Genomic DNA, 21,191 nt, shown 5'->3' on the forward strand with positions numbered 1-21,191 from the left:
AATGAATATAGGCATCATTGAGGATTATCCAATCAATTTCTAGTAAGCACTCATCAGTTCTTAAATTCATAACTCTAAGCCCCATGTTGAAAAGATTGCCTCCTAAGTTAATTTTTTTATTATTCCCCTCCCCAGCCGACTGTTGTGCTGGAAGGGGAGGGGAATAGAAGGGACGCAGAATCTCCCCAGTGGAGCTCACGGAGTAACACGACCATGCACGCTGACACGAAGGAGAGGGAGGATCCCCCCCTTCCCCCCCTATTTAACCAGAAGGGCACTGCCATGAAGTGTAGGTAGAGAGGAATGAGGGCTGCAAAATACCCTGCGCTGCTGCCGTGAGGAAAGGAGGACGAAGGAAAATGAAAGTAGGAGGGCCGCCAGGTTACCACGCTGAGCAATGGTTAAGAGAGAGAGAGGGCTTGAGGAGCATTCTGCCAGTTGAGGGCTGCCGAACCCCACCACTGCCACCTTCATCCGCTGTTGACGAACAGCCGTATTACCCCCCCCCCCCCCCCCCCCCCCCCCCCCCCCCGCCCCCCCATGTTTTATCTCTTGAAACCCCTTTCACCCCCCGTGTCAAAAAACCCTCCAACGGCCCTACTTCTGCCTATTATTACCCCCCACCTCATGTTTAAAGGTCTATAAGCCCCCTTTTTCCCCAATAAGAGTGGGGCTTAGAGGTCCTATTATTACCCCCCTCGTGCTTTTAATCTCTCTTAAGCCCTTTCCTTGGGCTTTGAAGGCTGTGCAAAAATAACCCTTGGAGCTCTCCCGCACTTTGTTTCTTTTCCACACCTTTCTATTCCCGTTCGTGCGAGTTTAGAAAGGCCATTAAGCCCTCCCCATGGCTTCAATGGGTCTTAGTCGTGAGAAATTTTGAAGCACCCCCTTCCGGAATCCCTACTTCAAGGAGGGAGCCTTCTAAAACTACTTCTGACGGACGGTGCAAGGAACGATGGTGGAATTCCAAAGAGGAGTTGTAAAGCTGCTTCTACGTCCGAAAGACTGCAATTACGATGCCTCCTAAGAAAGTCCAAGGCGCAGTCGTGGGAGGGTAGTCTCCCAGCATCCACATGGATATCTCACCCCAAGCCCAGGTTTTCCTTCCTAATTTTTATTAGATATTGCTGTAATTCAATCATGCAAGGTTAATTGTTAGAAATAGGATATATTTTTGTCCTAGTGGTTCACGACGAAGGAACTTAGTCATCAATACTCTTAAATGAAACATGCAAATTAAAGCATAAACGCACTTCTAGAAAATAGCTTATGCATTGAAATGAATTCTATGACCAAATTATTATCCATTAAAATAGTATACTTCGGTTAAGCCTAGCAATATAAACTGCATCTCGCACTATTAACCCATATCGCAATGAATCATCATGGAAAGTGTAAAGCATGAAACGATTCTTACGATGCATAAACTCTATGAAATTATCCTTGTCAACTGCATAATTTAGTAAGAAAAAGGATGCTTATTTAGCATGAGTTTTGTTCGCAAAGGAAAGGGAAGATTAGTTGAAATTAACCTAACCTATGCCTGACCTCAAACCGATAAGTTAGGGTTAAAAAAATCAATTTACACATAGTCAACGAATCATGTGGAAGTAATCTTGAAATTATCTTCTAGAGTTAACCAAATTGGCATAAACCTAAAACACCTAAGCCGTGGAGTACTCGTTCGAAATAAGTTAAATTCCAAGAAACGCCTATACCTTAAATACTTGCCCACATTCACTGAATGTTGGGACAGTGAAATGTAATCGTAAAGTGAGCTAGGGTTTGTCCCTAAGAATCTTACAAGATGAAACTTGGAAACCCTAGGTCTAACGACGCCAGCCTAGTAACCTGAAATAAATTGTTTCGTGACTTCATTGTCTCATAGTTCGATGCGACGCTTGCGTAGCAAGTGCGAAGTCATATGATATTGTGATTGGATCACAAGAGAATGGCCAAATTCTTGCAATAAGATTGGCGGATCCTTACGCAAGTTATCTTGCAAGAGGATGAATACTTTAGTATCCTTCTTGAGCAAGAAAGACTAATTGGAACCTAAAGATCAACCGATAAACTGAAATAACTGATGAACTTAAGGATTGACCAAGTGGAGTTAATAGGGTACGACCAAGTCGGGTTAATAGGGTACGCCCTAACCCATGATATAGGGAATCTTGCCAAGTTGCAAGTCATCCCGAATCGAGTGCTGGATACATTCGAAAGGAAGGATTCATTCCTTAACAGTTTGCCAACAACAAAAACGATCAATGGAAATGTTTGTGCTTGCTACAGATTTTAGAGCACTGTTTGGCTTTGTTTGATCAATGAACTAAAAGATAAATGAATATCTATACTTCAGGTTGAAGGCCTGAAGGGAGAGGCAGCTTCAGTTACCCCCGACTGCCTGCCTAACCCTAAGCAAGGGGGTTGTTAACCGCGCCGGGCAAGTGGACCGAACCCGCAGTAAGAGGTCTCTCCGTTGAGCACTACTTGGAGCAGGAGGACTCTTGGGTGCTAGGGGGGGCTCTGGCCGTAAATCCCTCGCCTTCCAGGCCCTGCACATGAGGCTAATGTGACTCGGGATTGGATCTCGAGGCCCGCACACTAGTCTACGGGCGGAAACTTAGATTAGTGATCCCTTTGGATTGCTGGATAGCCTTCAGGCGGATTGTCGATAAGCCTACGGGCTGGACTCTTTGTATTTCAAAGATAAATATGATGACCTGTGAATAAGGAACTCGTCTGATATTGTTTTTCTATGTCAAGTGATAAGATTATGTGAAAGAACCAGTGCCTAATGGATTAATTAAAGAAGCTGGTTGTTACATGTCCAACTAATGTGTTAGGTATTTAAATAACTAAAACAACCCGAGGAAAGTGCGAAGGATGGGCCATAGGTCCGTCCTATGGATGGGTGGTCCCGGTTGGCCGGGAACTTTTCTCAAATCACGATGGACAGCGAGAAGATCGTCAAAGAACACGAACAACAAAAGTGTTGACCTAGAGTTATGATTGAAACCGATTTACATTTTTTTAGGAGAATGGAATGGGACTATGCCTTATGGTAGAGAGGTTGAGCTTTGCATCCCTCTCGTTTCCCATTCTCCTTGAACCAAGTGCAGTGTGAATCCGCTTCGGACCTGGCGTTTCTGTGTAAAGTAGTTTGTTTGGGTCCGATGCTAGTTGCCGTTAGGGAATGGGCAATAAGGAAAACCCCAATTCAGGTCGATCCTAAGTGGGAACAGCCGAAATACTTCCGCTACGTCGCAGACGTGGAAAGCCCTAGATCACAAACCCCGTAACATTCCATGGCAGTGCTGGGCGGAGCTTTCTAGATACCGTTTCCGATGGACTGCTAAGACGTGTCTTGAAGATACAAGTGGACACATTACAGTTGGTATCAGAGCCAACCAACAACGGAATTGTTTTTATGATAAGATGAAGTAAAGCAAATGTTTATGTCGAAACATTTCCTTACCTTCAATGCTGTCTTGCAAAATTACGAAGCATGGAACAAGTTTCTAGTATTTCGAATCATGTTTATGACTGCAATGCATTCTCCGTATTATAGACAAAGGATTGAGATGATGAAAATCCTAGAGCAAATCTATAATCCATCACCCTTGTACATGGAACGAAGATGGACAGGTGCTTCAGGAATCTACTATATAGCCGCCCACCAGTTTGCTTACCTACAAACCAACATAAAGAGGATCAAGTGGTTGGAAGACCTGAAAGTCATGAAGCTGTTCATTTTTGTGGAAGCTCACGTAAACTCAACTTTACATATTCGAGGTCGGAGGGTTGAGATGAACTCATATGTATATGAGGAAGTAACCCGTGTAATCCCCGCTGACAGAATTAAAGTGTTGGGCGGCCATGAGAAGAATGGATTCCAACGGAAAGGATACCCTGAACTTCCAATGATTTACCAATTCCTGAAAATGCATGATCCGAAACCATATTACTATACAGTTAGTGTAGATAAATGTAATACAATGTTGTTCTCCCCAAACTAAATGTAACAGTTGGCTTATCATCTCAAGAAATGTTGTATTCTGAAAGGGCTATGCCCATATAAATACGAATAAGACTTCCTTTTTATCAATGTCTGATTGTGCATAAGATTTGATAAAAAGCTAAGTAGCTACATTGTTTACATGATAGCTGAATTAAAGATGTAATATAAATCAATAATGATTATCGTATAATAACGTTAATCTAGGCACAACCCCAGGTATAGGTTCCTAGTTCGCCTCCTACATCAAGTACTGTTGTAATCCAGGAGAAGAAGTTTCTTCTCAAGCAGATCAAGCCGCCCGAGTTTGACGGGAGAGGTAGGTCCGTTCAAGCTGATGCTAAAATTTGGATTGAGTCCATGGAGGATTACTTCGAAGCAGCCGGTACTGCACCCGCCAATCAGGCTATGCTCGCCAAGCTAAAGCTCACCAGTGAAGCCAGGCTTTGATGGAAGCAATGGTGCAGGGATCAAGGGATCCGGAGGGATCCGTTACCTGGGAGAAGCTGAAGAAAGCCGTGCAGGGAAGATACTTGCCACCTGCATATCACATGTAAAAAATGAATGAGTTCTACGAGCTAAAACAGTTGGGGCTCACGCTTGATGCATACTATTCTAAATTTGTCTTACTTCTTAAGTATGCGCCACAGATGGATATGACACAGCAGGTGTCCAAATTTTGTGCTGGTTTAAATCCACCAGTAAATACCCATCTCGAATCTATGCGTCCATCAAATCTTCAGGATGCACTCATTCGAGCGGCGCCTATAATTCAGGAGGTGTAGGCTAGACCAAGGGGTAACAAAACTTGGTCTTATAATGACCGAAACAGAGGAGCATTCAGACGTCAAATAAAGAGAGTTCAAGGTCATAATCAAGGACAAAGAAAGAAAGCAAGGACGAACACGTCAATAACTTTGTTCCTACTCAAAGTAATGGCCGAAACCTCCGTTGTTTCCACTGCAACGAACTCGGTCACTTCAAGAGGCAATGTCCCAAGCTTGGTGGAGGACATCACCAAGCGCCTTTCCAAGGAACAGGCCGTGGTCAAGGAGCCGCTACACGAGGCAGAGGAAGAATCGCCTGCATTGCCAATAGGCAATTGTGCGAAGAAGAAGAAGAGGAAGATTCGACCATGAAAGCAGAGTTTGAAAGGGCGACAGTCCATGCCGCTCTACACAAGAAAGGGCCGAATCGCCAGTTCTCGGTGATTCAGACACCGTTGAACTATCAAGGCAAAAGTTTCAAGACCTTGATTGATTGTGGAAGTACACATTCCTTTATCTCACCAGCTTGTGCAAAAAGATTAGGAATAGCCATAGTAGAAGCACCTACCCTGCTTGTGGAATGGGCAAATGATCGTGAGGTTACTTGTACCAGGAAAACTGCTAAGGTGGAATTCTTTCTGGGAGGAAAGAAGACTTCGGTCAAATTCAGAGTCATGAATTCACATATCCATGAGTGTCTACTCGGAATGGATTGGCTTAAGCCTAATGACGCCCACATTCACTGTGGAAAGGGTCAAGTTTCCTTTCAAAACTCTGAAAGGGAATTAGTCACAACCCAAGGTGAGACTAGAGTGCCAAGAATCCAATTGGCCAAAGTATCTCGTATCATAAAAGGAGTCACAAAAGGATTACCTGTCTACTTGATCAAACTCAACAAGCTAGATCAGAAGCAAGAGTCTAATGAAGGACCCTCTTGGCTAAAGGAATACACGGATGTATTCCTTGAAGAGTTGACAGAGCTCCCGCCTCAAAGAGAAGTGGATCATGAGATTAGGTTAGTACCAGGAGCTACGCCAATTGCAAAGAGACCTTATAGAATGTCCATACCAGAAGCAATTGCTAGATCAAGGCTATATCCATCCTAGCAGTTCACTGTGGGGAGCTCCAGTACTATTCCAGAAAAAGAAAGATGGGACACTTTGACTATGTATTGATTACCGAGGGTTGAATCAATCAATGGTCAAGAACAAGTACCCTATTCCTAGAATAGATGAGCTTCTTGATCGTCTTCAAGGTGTAAAGATCTTCTCCAAGATTGATCTCAGGTCAGGTTACTATTAGATAAGGATCAAGGAAGAAGATATCCCCAAGACGGCCTTCAATACAAGATATGGGCACTTTGAGTTCCTAGTTATGTCATTCGGGCTTACGAATGCACCTACCACCTTCAATAGGTTAATGCAGGATATCTTTAGGCCATATCTTGATGATTTCGTACTTGTCTTCTTCGACGACACTTTAGTCTATTCCAAACAGGAAGAAGATCATGAACCCCAACTTTGGATTGTCCTTGAGACAATGAGGTCACATAAGCTGTATGCTAAGATGAAGAAGTGTGCATTCTTCAAACATCAGATTGAATATTTGGGATTCATAGTATCAGTGGAAGGAATATCAGTGGACCCAGCCAAGGTCAGAGATGTGCTTGAATGGCCAATACCAACATCTGTCAAGGAAATACGTAGCTTTCTTGGATTGGCAGGATGGTATAGGGTCTTCATAAAAAACTATGCTTTGATTGTAGCACCCCTGACGGACTAACTGAAAAAGCAAACTTCCATTGCATGGTCAACTCCCAAACAAAATAGCTTCGACAGATTGAAGCAAAGTTTGGTATCAGCACCTATTCTAAAACTTCCAGACCTCAATAAAGAGTTTGAGGTAGTAACTGATGCTAGCATACTTGCCTTGGGGTGTGTACTCATGCAAGAAGGTCATCCAGTAGCATACTCTTCAAGGAAATTGAAGAGTCATGAAAAGAATTATACTACGCATGATCTAGAATTACTAGCTGTCATCCATGCTCTAAAGCTTTGGAGACACTACCTGTTGGGTAACAAATTTACACTAGTAACTGACCATAAGATTCTGAAATGGATCTTTACCTAGAATGAGCTCAACATGAGGCAACGTCGGTGGATTGAAGTGTTGGAGGAATATGACTTTGAAATAAAGTACCGACCAGGAAAAGAGAATGTAGTTGCCAATGCACTTAGTCGCAAGGCATTCCTTAATTCTCTAGTCCTGCAGAATCCATCAACAGCTAGATCTCTAGCTACAAAAGTATCTATGCCAAACAACCCTATACTTGAGTTAGCTAGAGAAGATGCATGCCATGATCCGGCCTACCAAACAATGCTAAGGGAGATCTCTATCAAGGATCAGAACCAAAAGTTGCAGGCAAACTATCATGAATTCTCTATTAATAGTGGACTTGTCTACTATAGAACAAGGCTGTGTATACCAGCAAGCCAGTCACTTAAGCATAAGATATTGTGGGAAGCTCATGATTCCCCTTTGGCAGGACATCCTGGCTATGCCAAGACTCTCAATGCAGTTAGGAAGAGCTACCATTGGGAAAGGCTCAAAAGTGACGTTCTCAAATATGTCACCGAGTGTCTGTCTTGCCAACGTATTGATCCGGGTTTTTTACAACCCGGATTATTACCACAAAATTTTGGCCAAAGCCCCTATCAAGAGCTTACCATATCACTTTGGGTTTACTCTTCAAGCACTAGGTATGCTACATTGCTTCTCGATTATGATAACTCTAGCAAATGGGGGGAACAAGTTCTTAGAAGGCATGTCAATGTATAGGGTAAATGGGATGGTTATCTTAGTGAAGATGAAAATGAATTACACCTAGGAGTTGAGTGAATGCATAGATTTTTCAAAGGACTAGCCTCCAACTACATATGGGCTCCGTCTGCATCACTAAGATTTGGAATCTATCACCATCATTAGAGGACACCTCACCCTTGCACACAAGTCAATATCCACATCATGGTGTCATTTGGATCTTGCACAAAAGCTTACAAGCATGGACCCCTTTTGTCACATGCTTATATGTATTTATATACATATGGGATACTAAAGTCAAAGCAGCTTTTGGAAGCCCTTTTTTATAATCTCAATAGCTCCCAAGAAAAAGCGAATTTCAAGAAATTCTCGCAAAGGCCGATCGGTTTCGATCTGGTCTACAAAGTTGCAGAAGAAACTTTTTCCAAATTCCTCACGGATTTGAAGTTACGAAGGCGCAGACTGCTGGCTATATGCAATTTTCTTCTCTCTTTCACCACACCAACTTTCCACTCTATCCTTCTTGTAAATATATTATAATAATGTGCTTTGGGCATCCACCTCTTGTAATCTAGCTCCATTTCTCTATTTTGTCTACCACCACCCTTGGCTTCTTGCATGATGACCAAGGTGGGGACTTGTCCCATCCACTACTCTCCATATTTTCAAAGATGCCATACATCATCTAGGATTATGTTAATCAAGAAGATTAGCTTAATCTAATCCCTCATGAAGGCTATATAAAGAGCCTATGGAGAATGAAGAAGGGGAGGAGGGAGAATGACAAGTCCATGAGAGCATTCTAGAATACCCTCATCTCCTTGAGGGAAGCTATGAGTGAGTTCTTTTATTATGTAGCATAATGGCAAGCTTCCTCTACCTCTTCTCCTATTATCTCCCTCTCTTCTCATCTTCTCATTCCATGTAGCATAATGGCAAGCTTCTTCTACCTCTTCTCCTCTTGTCTCCCTCTCCTCTCATCTCTCTCTCTTATATTCCAATATGGTGTCTAGTACATGTATTCTCTCTTGTAAATTTGTGTCTTGGTTCTCTTGATTCTCTTTGAGAAAAGAGGGGGAGAGGGAGAATGACAAGTCCATGAGAGCATTCTAGAATACCCTCATCTCTTTGAGGGAAGCTATGAGTGAGTTCTTTTATTATGTAGCATAATGGCAAGCTTCCTCTACCTCTTCTCCTATTATCTCCCTCTCTTCTCATCTTCTCATTCCATGTAGCATAATGGCAAGCTTCTTCTATCTCTTCTCCTCTTGTCTCCCTCTCCTCTCATCTCTCTCTCTTATATTCCAATATGGTATCTAGTACATGTATTCTCTCTTGTAAATTTGTGTCTTGGTTCTCTTGATTCTCTTTGAGAAAAGAGAAGAAGAAGAATGACAAGTCCATGAGAGCATTCTAGAATACCCTCATCTCTTTGAGGGAAGCTATGAGTGAGTTCTTTTATTGTGTAGCATAATGGCAAGCTTCCTCTACCTCTTCTCCTATTATCTCCATCTCTTCTCATCTTCTCATTCCATGTAGCATAATGGCAAGCTTCTTCTACCTCTTCTCCTCTTGTCTCCCTCTCCTCTCATCTCTCTCTCTTATATTCCAATATGGTGTCTAGCACATATATTCTCTCTTGTAAATTTGTGTCTTGGATTTCTTGATTCTCTTTGAGAATAGGGATGTCCTAGCCCATCCTCTCTTTGGCTAGGTGGTGCCCCTCTTTAGTTCTCTTAGTGAGGATTGGAGGTTGGATGGGTAAGAGGCAACCCGTTCATCATTTCAGCCCTCATTTTTGGTGCCCCCGCTGAGGAGTTCTCAAGCTATGCTCTACAACTTCCATGAAGAAAGAAACATCTAAGGAGTTGTCCTCTTCTTCAACGAGTGTTTGTCAAGAAATCACTAAGGAGGAATCTTCATCAAACCCTATTCAAGGGATTCGCCGCTCAAGAGTACCGCAATGGTCCCCAAAAGAAGCTCAAGAGAAGAAGGACCTTTATCGACAAACGGCACGTATGCGGGTAAAGCAAGTTAATTACACACATCCTTCTTTGCTTCATGAGAAATCTTGCTCTCATCAAGTCTCTACGTCAAGGCATTGTGTTGAGTGCTTGGTGTCTAGTGTAAAGACACTCCCTACGGAGCTTCGTCTTCAAGTGGTGAAGGCGCTTTCAAATTCGGGGATTAACAAGTTTTTGGAGGGTGAGTTACACATCAATGGTGTGCGGTATTGGCGAGAGGCTACATATGGTGATGCGCTTCAACTACTACTAGCAAGAAGACTCAAAGTAATTGAAAAGATAGCTATCGAAGCCTATGAACTTTACAAGGCTGATGATGGTCACACAAAAGCTACGCTAATCAGTGGTGAGCAAATCCTTCGCATCTCTCGAATGGTGGGATCTAAGAGGCCATAGCTTCAACGACACGCTTCATGAAAGTTTGTAGTGTAAATTTGTAGTTAATGCATAAATGACTACTCCTACTTTCTACAACTTTCAATCGGTTCAAAACATTCGGGTGGATGTGTGCATTAGTAGAAAGATACATTTTCAGCAAAGGTTGGTCTTCTATTTTGGAGCTGAGAGGTTGAGAGAGATCTTGTTGTCACCTGATCCCATAATACTCCCTATTTTGGATTATAACATCTCCTTTAATGTGCACATATTCATTCTACTCTAAGTGTATCCCATGAACCATAGGGACTTGTACGGACCTATCCGTCCACTTGCTAGACAAACCGTGCATATAATCGTTAGCACAAAGATCAGGTTTCAAAATATTATAAGGGGCTTATTGGGCCCTCATCATCTTGCTGAGATTAATGCATCTGTAAATCCATTTATTCTACCCTTAATAAGATATGACTTGGGCCTAGACGTGTTTATCTTTATTTTGTATTGAGCTAGGCCAACATCTTCCTATCATGGCTTTTCCAAGTTTTTTTGGGCACAAAGGGGAGAAATCTCTGGACTTTTTGGATGACTTAGAAATGGCCTTCCTAGTCACAGGCCGGGATGATGAAGCAACCAAAGTACGGGCCTTCCCTTTAGTTCTAAAGGGTGATGCTCGAGTGTGGTATCAAGCTCTCCCGGAGGCTACAAGGGGTAATTGGGAGAATCTCAAGATCGCATTCATGCACAAGTACCAAGATACAGAGCCACCTGAAGATATTTGGAGACAACTCTTAGATCTTCGCCAAACCATAGCAGGGGAGTACCAAACCTATGAAGGCATGTTTATAAAATTGTGGGATAAATGGACAGCCTCTTTAGCCGAGGGAGAAAGAGTACCTGATTGCCTTAAGAAAGATTGTTTTCTAGCCGGACTCCATCCTCTACTAAGGGAGAAGGTCAAAGGAAAGTTTCCCACATCCTATGAAGAATCAGTCACTTATGCGAGGGAGAAAGATAGAAAATTGAAGTATCAAGCCCAGTTGAAGGGGGGAGTTGAGCCCATGCAGGTTTTACCAACCATGCCAAGGCCTAGAGAAATAGCAGAGGCCCCACCTGAACCAGAGATACCACAGCAAGAGCTCCTACAACGCATTACTAATCAACTCGAAAGCCTTTCATTAAATTTGGTGCAAGGAGTACGACCCCCTCCCCTCATAAATGAAGGCAATCGAGGTCCAAGAAGACAAGAAAGAGAGTATGTTTGCTATAATTGTGGGGAGACTGGCCATGGTATGTACTTTTTCCCTCATCCCAGGCGTTTTCCAGGAAATGGGTTCCAACCAAGAAGGAGGGGACAACAAGTGACACCACCTAGGGAAAGGTTTGTTCCACCGAATCCAAGGCCTCCACCACCGGTTCAAGTTCTCCAGCATCCTCGACCACTTGCAGAGGTGCCGCCCTTGCCTGTTCAACCGCCAGAGAATCATGATGTTAGGATAATTAGTTTAGATGAGAGTGATGTCAAAGGAAATGACAAAGTAGTAGAGGTTGAAGCAATGCCGGTGAAGAAAGCCCGGAGAATTGAGAAGATGGAGCCTACACCACAAAAGGAGGTTGAAAATATGGAAGAGGAGATAGAGTCATCAGTGGCTGCAAAGACACGCAACAGTAAAAAGAGGAGGGCTCGCTCACGCCGACACATTGAGCCAGATGATTTTCCCTTGGGTAAAGGTACTAGAGCTTATGATTTGCTTGCTGATGTGAGGAATCAAGGGCCAAAAATTTCATGGCCACAATTACTACATCTATCTCCAACAGTGCGGCGACAATGGTCAAAGATGGTAAGCATTAGACCCATGAAGAATAGACATGTGAATGCAATCCAGGCTAGAAAGATGAAAGATATTGTACCTCTAGTGGAAGCCGAAATCAATGGGCAGAGAGTGTCAAAGACATATGTGGATGGAGGTGCAGAGATTTGTGTCATGAGGAAAAGTTAATGCATCGTTTGGGATTAGAGGTAAATGAAACTACTAAATTTGGGGCCAAAATGGCTAACAATGTGGTAGTAAATTGTTTGGGAGTTATAAAGAAAGTCAAGGTAAAGGTGTGTGGAGTGCAACTGGAGCTTGACATGTATGTGATGCCAGTGAAGGGGGATGGCTATCCGCTCATTCTTGGGCGACCATGGCTAATGGGAATGAAAGCCAGACAAGATTGGGAGACAGGGGCTTTAGAGCTCAGGCCACAAAAGGGGCTGCATAAAAAATGGAAGAGCACTATCTACAACATGAAGGAGGGCCGACAGGAGGATCTTGTATTAGAAACCACCGCTGATGAATGGAGTTCCAGCGAGGGTTGGTCATCTATGACAGAGGGAGAGTCTTCTAATGAGGAGGAAGAAAGCTCTCTAGAAGTGATGGGGATTACATTAAAAGGGCCTTCTAGTAGTGAAATTCCGCAGCAGCTTCCAAAGGTCGAGAAGGAGGGGTTAGAAAAAATGTTGGCTAAGGATCTATCAGTTGAGGAGAAGGCAGCCTACATGGAAGTGGTGATAAAACACTCTGCACTTTTTATTTCTGATTATGAACACATCACAGGTGTGACAGTAGTACAACATCACATTAATCTAAAAGAGGGAGCACGGCCAGTGGTGCAGCGACTACGACGATTGGGAGTAGTTCAACAAAACGCTTTACTCACTGAGGTGCAATGACTTTTAAAGGCAGGCTTTATCTATCCAATAGGGGATTCAGAGTGGGTTTCACCTGTGGTGGTGATACCCAAGAAGAATGGAAAATGGAGGATTTGTGTGGATTACAAGCCGCTAAATGCCGCAACTAAGAGAGATCACTTTCCTCTTCCCTTTCAGGATGAAATACTCAACGAGGTGGCTGGGCATGAGAGATACACTGTTTGTGATGGGTATTCAGGTTATTTCCAGATCCGAATAGCTGAGGAGGATCAACAGAAGACCACCTTCATTACACCTTGGGGTTGTTTTGCTTACAAAGTAATGCCATTTGGATTAACAAATGCCCCAGCTACCTTCCAGCGATTCATGAATTATGTCTTCCAGCCATATTTTGGGAAATCCATCAGGGTCTTTATTGATGATTTTTGTATTTATAGTTCTAAGGCTCTACATTTAGGGAAGGTGGATGAAGCTTTCAACCGACTCGCACAAATGGGGGGGCAGTTAAACCATGAGAAGTGTCGCATTGGTGAAAGCAGTGTAACTTTGTTAGGGCATGTCGTAAGTGAGAGGGGCATTGAAGTTGATCCAAACAAAGTTAAGGCCCTATTGGCGGTGCCATCACCATCTTCTGTGAAGCAACTAACCTCTTTCATTCAGAAGGTGCGATATATGGGGCGGTTCATTCATCTCCTCTCCCAATTAATATTTCCACTGCAACAGTTAACCCACTCTGAGGAGCTCCTGTGGAGTGACGAAAGTGAAAGATGCTTTCACGAGGTGAAGAAGGCTCTTAGCACCCTTCCTATAATTTTACAGCCTTGTTGGGATCAAGAGTTTTTTGTCAACCCGAGTTTTGGGGACAATGCTCTAGGGGCAGCACTAATACAAAAGGATGCTAAAACTGGACTAATGAGACCAGTTTACTTTTCTAGTAGAGTAATGACAGCATCAGAACGAGGGTACAAGAAGGTTGAGGTAATGGTTTTGTCTCTAATGTTTGCTATAAGAAAGTTTCGTCCTTATCTTCTCCCTAGGCCATTCACAGTGATCACGACAGAAGAGCGTTTTCCCTATGCCTTACAGCACATGGATGTTTCAGCTAGAATCGCTAAGTGGGTGATACAACTCCAAGAGTTTGACTACACCTTCAAGGTGGAGGATTCTACTCGAGCTTGCCTAGCTGATTTGTTGACCCATAGATGCCATCAAAAGAAGGAAAAAGAGAAAGGAAAGGTAAAAGAGGAGACACCTCCTCTTGAGGAGCCGCCACGGGTGGAGAATGCCCATGCCCTCTACTTCGATGGGGCCTTTATTAAAGACAGAGCGGCAGCAGGAATAGTGGTGTTTAGTCCCGAAGGTGACAAACTTTATGGAGAAGGTATCAGCTTGGAGGATGTCCATTCTAACAATGAGGCAGAATATCAAGCCTTGCTTTTAGGTTTGAAGTGGTGTCTCTCACATGGTATCACTCGGCTTAATGTTTTTGGGGATTCTATGCTCATTGTTAAGCAAATGAAAGGAATCTGGGCTTGTAAAAATGATAACTTAGCAGTGAAAATGAGAGAAGCTAAAACTCTAGAAAGCTACAGAAAGCCCAAATCTATTTTGTGCCAAGGCACGCAAATGGCGAGGCAGATGCTCTAGCAGCTGAAAAATTGAAAGAGGTAATGGTGGGCATCATTGCCGTAAAGCTTCCCTTGTTTCAAGGCAAGTTTCAACTACAATATGTGCTTTATTTTCTCGAGCAAGGTGAGGCACCTACACATATGAGTAAAAGTGAGAAAAGGTGGCTGGCTACTAAGGCCACTAAATACCGCTTGATAAATGATGTGTTGTATTGCAAAGGAAAGGATGCAGTGCTTAGAAGGGTGCCAACAGCAAAGGAGATTATAGATGTGATTAAGAGCTGCCATGAAGGGGTTTGTGGCGGACATTTTGCTCAAGAAATAACCAGCAGAAAGATTCTCCAAGCCGGTTTTGTGTGGCCTAGTCTACATCGAGATGTGCAACATTGGTGCCGCACTTGTGACGATTGCCAAAAGGCCGGACCAAGGAAGCTAGTGCATGAGGAACAAAATCCCATAACTACATATGGCCCATTTGAGAAATGGGGGGTTGATGCAATAGGGCCACTCCCACGAACTCAATCTGGCAAGGAATACATCATAATGGGAGTGGACTACATGACGAGGTGGGCAGAGGCTTCAGCAACTAGTAGGATCACAGCCCAAGAAGTGGAAAAATTTGTGTTTGAACATATTTGTTGCAGGTTTGGCACACCTTTGGAAATTATCTCTGATCGGGGTCCTGGTTTTAGGGCGAACCTAGTAGGGGAGCTAATGGAAAGGCTAAAAATCAAGCACAGGCATTCTACTCCCTACTATCCACAGTGTAATGGTTTGGTCGAAAAAGTGAATGGGCTAATTTGTAAGATAATTACCAAGCAGGTACACATGCACCCCAAGCACTGGGATAAAAAATTGAATGCAGCTCTTTGGGCCTACAGGACTTCATTTAGAACCTCGCTTGGCTATACTCCATTTCACCTCGTTCATGGCCAAGAGGCTTTGCTTCCTATAGAGGTGGAACTGGCCAGTTTGCGTGTTTTAGTAGCCAGTCGAGAGAAGAATCAATATAAGAAGTTAGAGGAAAGGATCTTGGATCTAGAGAGGCTGGAGTTAGACAGAGAAGCAGCAGTCCAACACTATTCCATGCAGGCTGAAGAGAGGAGGAAGACCTTTAATAAGAAGCTGGCTAGCAAACACATAAGGGAAGGATCACTTGTGCTACGCTATGATAACCGCTTTGATAACAGAAATGATGCTAAACTTGTGTTCAAGTGGGAAGGGCCATTCATGGTCATAAGGAGATATCCAAATGGCAGCTATAAGCTAGGTGACATGGATGGGAAGGTTCACAAGACAAGGGTAAATGGATGGAGACTGAAGCCTTATTTTCAAAGAAATATGAACACTTTGGAGCAGTCATTCAATGAAGAGCCACCAATGAGGGGGTGCAGTCCTCCTTGCTCTATTGGACCATCATTATCAAGCTAGAGGCATGAATACCTCTAGCCTAAGGGGAGGGCTAATGATCCGGGTTTTTTACAACCCGGATTATTACCACAAAATTTTGGCCAAAGCCCCTATCAAGAGCTTACCATATCACTTTGGGTTTACTCTTCAAGCACTAGGTATGCTACATTGCTTCTCGATTATGATAACTCTAGCAAATGGGGGGAACAAGTTCTTAGAAGGCATGTCAATGTATAGGGTAAATGGGATGGTTATCTTAGTGAAGATGAAAATGGATTACACCTAGGAGTTGAGTGAATGCATAGATTTTTCAAAGGACTAGCCTCCAACTACATATGGGCTCCGTCTGCATCACTAAGATTTGGAATCTATCACCATCATTAGAGGACACCTCATCCTTGCACACAAGTCAATATCCACATCATGGTGTCATTTGGATCTTGCACAAAAGCTTACAAGCATGGACCCCTTTTGTCACATGCTTATATGTATTTATATACATATGGGATACTAAAGTCAAAGCAACTTTTGGAAGCCCTTTTTTATAATCTCAATAACTCCCAAGAAAAAGCGAATTTCAAGAAAATTCTCGCCCAGGCCGATCGGTTTCGATCTGGTCTACAAAGTTGCAGAATAAACTTTTTCCAAATTCCTCACGGATTTGAAGTTACGAAGGCGCAGACTGCTGGCTATATGCAATTTTCTTCTCTCTTTCACCACACCAACTTTCCACTCTATCCTTCTTGTAAATATATTATAATAATGTGCTTTGGGCATCCACCTCTTGTAATCTAGCTCCATTTCTCTATTTTGTCTACCACCACCCTTGGCTTCTTGCATGATGACCAAGGTGGGGACTTGTCCCATCCACTACTCTCCATATTTTCAAAGATGCCATACATCATCTAGGATTATGTTAATCAAGAAGATTAGCTTAATCTAATCCCTCATGAAGGCTATATAAAGAGCCCATGGAGAATGAAGAAGGGGAGGAGGGAGAATGACAAGTCCATGAGAGCATTCTAGAATACCCTCATCTCCTTGAGGGAAGCTATGAGTGAGTTCTTTTATTATGTAGCATAATGGCAAGCTTCCTCTACCTCTTCTCCTATTATCTCCCTCTCTTCTCATCTTCTCATTCCATGTAGCATAATGGCAAGCTTCTTCTACCTCTTCTCCTCTTGTCTCCCTCTCCTCTCATCTCTCTCTCTTATATTCCAATATGGTGTCTAGTACATGTATTCTCTCTTGTAAATTTGTGTCTTGGTTCTCTTGATTCTCTTTGAGAAAGAGGGGGAGAGGGAGAATGACAAGTCCATGAGAGCATTCTAGAATACCCTCATCTCTTTGAGGGAAGCTATGAGTGAGTTCTTTTATTATGTAGCATAATGGCAAGCTTCCTCTACCTCTTCTCCTATTATCTCCCTCTCTTCTCATCTTCTCATTCCATGTAGCATAATGGCAAGCTTCTTCTATCTCTTCTCCTCTTGTCTCCCTCTCCTCTCATCTCTCTCTCTTATATTCCAATATGGTGTCTAGTACATGTATTCTCTCTTGTAAATTTGTGTCTTGGTTCTCTTGATTCTCTTTGAGAAAAGAGAAGAAGAAGAATGACAAGTCCATGAGAGCATTCTAGAATACCCTCATCTCTTTGAGGGAAGCTATGAGTGAGTTCTTTTATTGTGTAGCATAATGGCAAGCTTCCTCTACCTCTTCTCCTATTATCTCCATCTCTTCTCATCTTCTCATTCCATGTAGCATAATGGCAAGCTTCTTCTACCTCTTCTCCTCTTGTCTCCCTCTCCTCTCATCTCTCTCTCTTATATTCCAATATGGTGTCTAGCACATATATTCTCTCTTGTAAATTTGTGTCTTGGCTTTCTTGATTCTCTTTGAGAATAGGGATGTCCTAGCCCATCCTCTCTTTGGCTAGGTGGTGCCCCTCTTTAGTTCTCTTAGTGAGGATTGGAGGTTGGATGGGTAAGAGGCAACCCGTTCATCATTTCAGCCCTCAGTATCAAAGCCGAACATGTCAAGATGCCAGGGAAACGACAACCTCTTGACATTCCCCAAATGTAATGGGAATTCATCAGTATGGATTTTGTTGTAGGCCTACCCCAAGTCCAGGGAGGATACAACTCCATCATGGTTATGGTTGACATGCTTACTAAGGTTGCACACCTTATTCCAGTAAAGACAAACTATAAAGCCTCAGACATTGCAAGATTGTTTATCAAGGAGATATTCAAGCTACATGGTTTACCCAAAAGAATCATTAGTGATCGTGATTCTCTCTTCACGTCACACTTCTAGAGAGCTATCTTTGAAGCTATTGGGACTCAACTCTGTTTTAGCACCGCTTATCATCCCCAAACGGATGGCCAAACAGAGCGAGTAAATCAAGTCATCGAGGATATGCTTAGGGCATACTGCTGTCATGAGCCGAAGAGGTGGATTCAATATTTGCCTTTGGTTGAATTTGCCTACAATGCTTCTTACCAGCAAAGCATTCAGATGACCCCTTTCCAAGCATTGTATGGTCATGGCTGTCGAAGTCCCCTAAACTTATTAGATCCAACCTTAAGGGTTGAAGCTTCAAGGTAGATGTTGGAAGAGATGGATGACCAAATAAAGTCAATAAGACAAGACATCCAAGCTGCCAAGGATAGACAGAAGGCATACCCAGACTTCAAGCGTCAAGATAGAATCTTTGAAGAAGGAGACATGGTCTTCATTCGCGTACACCCTAAGAAGAGTTCCCCATCCTTAGGAGATTGCAAGAAGCTAAGTCCAAGGTATTGTGGGCCGTATAAGATCCTCAAATTCCTAGGACCTAATGCTTATAGATTGCAACTCCCTGAGAATCTAAAGGTTCACAATGTATTCCATATCAACTTATTGAAAAAGTATGTACTAATCCTAACCATGTACTTGATGACCAACAAGTTGTAATGCCTAGTCAAGGAGTCCTTGAACTAAGGCCTGATGGGATCTTAGATGTTAGGGGGAGACAATTAAGATCCAGAACCTGGAGAGAATGCCTCGTCCAGTGGAAAGCTTATCCCGAAGAGGATGCCACTTGGGTAGATGAAGGCATTCTCAACCATCAATATCCCCAGTTTATCTCGAGATGAGGACATCTCAATTCCTCTAAGGAGGGGAGAATGTAACGTTCGCGTAAACTACCTCTTGAGGATAAATATATAACATTTTTGTATGGATAATGTAATTTTTTTAAATTATTCCCCTCCCCAGCCGACTGTTGTGCTGGAAGGGAGGGGAATAGAAGGGACGTGGAAGCTCCTCGGTGGAGCTCACGGAGTAACACGACCATGCACGCTGACACGAAGGAGAGGGAGGATCCCCCTCTTCCCCCCCATTTAACCAGAAGGGCGCTGCCATGAAGTGTAGGTAGAGAGGAATGAGGGCTGCCAAATACCCTGCGCTGCTGCCGTGAGGAAAGGAGGATGAAGGAAAACGAAAGCAGGAGGGCCGCTAGGTTATCACGCTGAGCAGTGGCTAAGAGAGAGCGAGGGCTTGAGGAGCATTCTGCCAGTCGAGGGCTGCCGAACCCCACAGCTGCCACCTTCATCCGCCGTTGACGGACGGCCGTATTCCCCCCCCCCCCCCCCATGTGGAAGGCTTCTGGAAATTCAGAAGCTTCCAAGGGGGGGGCCTTCTTAGCCCCCTTTCCCCTGGTGTTAAAACCCCCCTCACACCACCCCCCCTGTGTTTTATCTTTTGAAACCCCTTTCATCCCCCGTATCGAAAAACCTCCAAGGGCCCTACTTGTGCCTATTATTACCCCCCCTCATATTTAAAGGTCTATAAGCCCTCTTTTTCCCCAATAAGAGTGGGGCTTAGAGGTCCTATTATTACCCCCCTCGTGCTTTTAATCTCTCTTAAGCCCTTTCCTTGGGCTTTGAAGGCCGTGCAAAAATAACCCTTGGAGCTCTCCCGCACTTTGTTTCTTTTCCACACCTTTCTATTCCCATTCGTGCGAGTTTACAAAGGCCATTAAGCCCTCCCCATGGCTTCAATGGGTCTTAGTCGTGAGAAATTTTGAAGCACTCCCTTCCGGAATCTCTACTTCAAGGAGGGAGCCTTCTAAAACTACTTCCGACGAACGGTGCAAGGGAACGATGGTGGAATTCCAAAGAGGAGTTGTAAAGCTGCTTCCACGTGCGAAAGATTGAAATTGCGATGCCTCCTAAAAAAGTCCAAGGCGTAGCCGCGGGAGGGTCGTCTCCCAACATCCACGTGGATATCTCACCCCAAGCCCAGGTTTTCCTTCCTAATTTTTATTAGATATTGTTGTAATTCAATCATGCAAGGTTAATTGTTAGAAATAGGATATATTTTTGTGCTACTGGTTCATGACGAAGGAACTTAGTCATCAATACTTTTAAATGAAACATGCAAATTAAAGTATAAACACACTTCTAGCAAATAGCTTATGCATTGAAATGAATTATACAACTAAATTATTATCCATTAAAATAGTATACTTCGGTTAAGCCTAGAAGTATAAACTGCATCTCGCACTATTAACCCATATCGCAATGAATCATCATGGAAAGTGCAAAGCATGAAACGATTCTTACGATGCATAAACTCTATGAAATTATCCTTGTCAACTGCATAATTTAGTAAGAAAAATGATGCTTATTTAGCATGATTTTTGTTCGCAAAGGAAAGGGAAGATTAGTTGAAATTAACCTAACCTATGCCTGACCTCAAACCAATAAGTTAGGGTTAAAAAAATCAATTTACGCATAGTCAACGAATCATGTGGAAATAATCTCGAAATTATCTTCTAGAGTTAACCAAATTGGCATAAACCTAAAACACCTAAACCGCGGAGTACTTGTTCGGAATAAGTTAAATTCCAAGAAACGCCTATACCTTAAATACTTGCCCACATTCATTGAATGTAGGGATAGTGAAATGTAATCGTAAAGTGAGCTAGGGTTTGTCCCTAAGAATCTTACAAGATGAAACTTGGAAACCCTAGGTCTAACTACGCCAACCTAGTAACCTGAAACAGATTGTTTCGTGACTCCATTGTCTCATAGTTCGATGAGACGCTTGCATAGCAAGTGCAGAGTCATATGATATTGTGATTGGATCACAAGAGAATGGCCAATTTCTTGCAATAAGATTGGCGGATCTTTAAGCAAGTTATCTTGCAAGAGGATGAATACTTTAGTATCATTCTTGAGTAAGGAAGATTAATTGGAACCTAAATATCAGCCGATAAACTAAAATAAATGATGAACTTAAGGATTGACCAAGCCGGGTTAATAGGGTACGCCCTAACCCAGGATATAGGGAATCTTGCCAAGTTGGGTGCCGAAGAAGCCTCGAGATCAGCCTAGAACTAGACGCGCGGGTCCGCGGAACACCTACAAACCTAAACCTAGAAGGCCAAAATGCCATCATCACAAGCGCCGC

The sequence above is a fragment of the Lygodium microphyllum genome, chromosome 7 (genome assembly GCF_053477565.2).
Source record: "Lygodium microphyllum isolate KBCC chromosome 7, Lygodium_microphyllum_v1.1.10, whole genome shotgun sequence".
Lineage (NCBI taxonomy): Eukaryota > Viridiplantae > Streptophyta > Polypodiopsida > Schizaeales > Lygodiaceae > Lygodium > Lygodium microphyllum.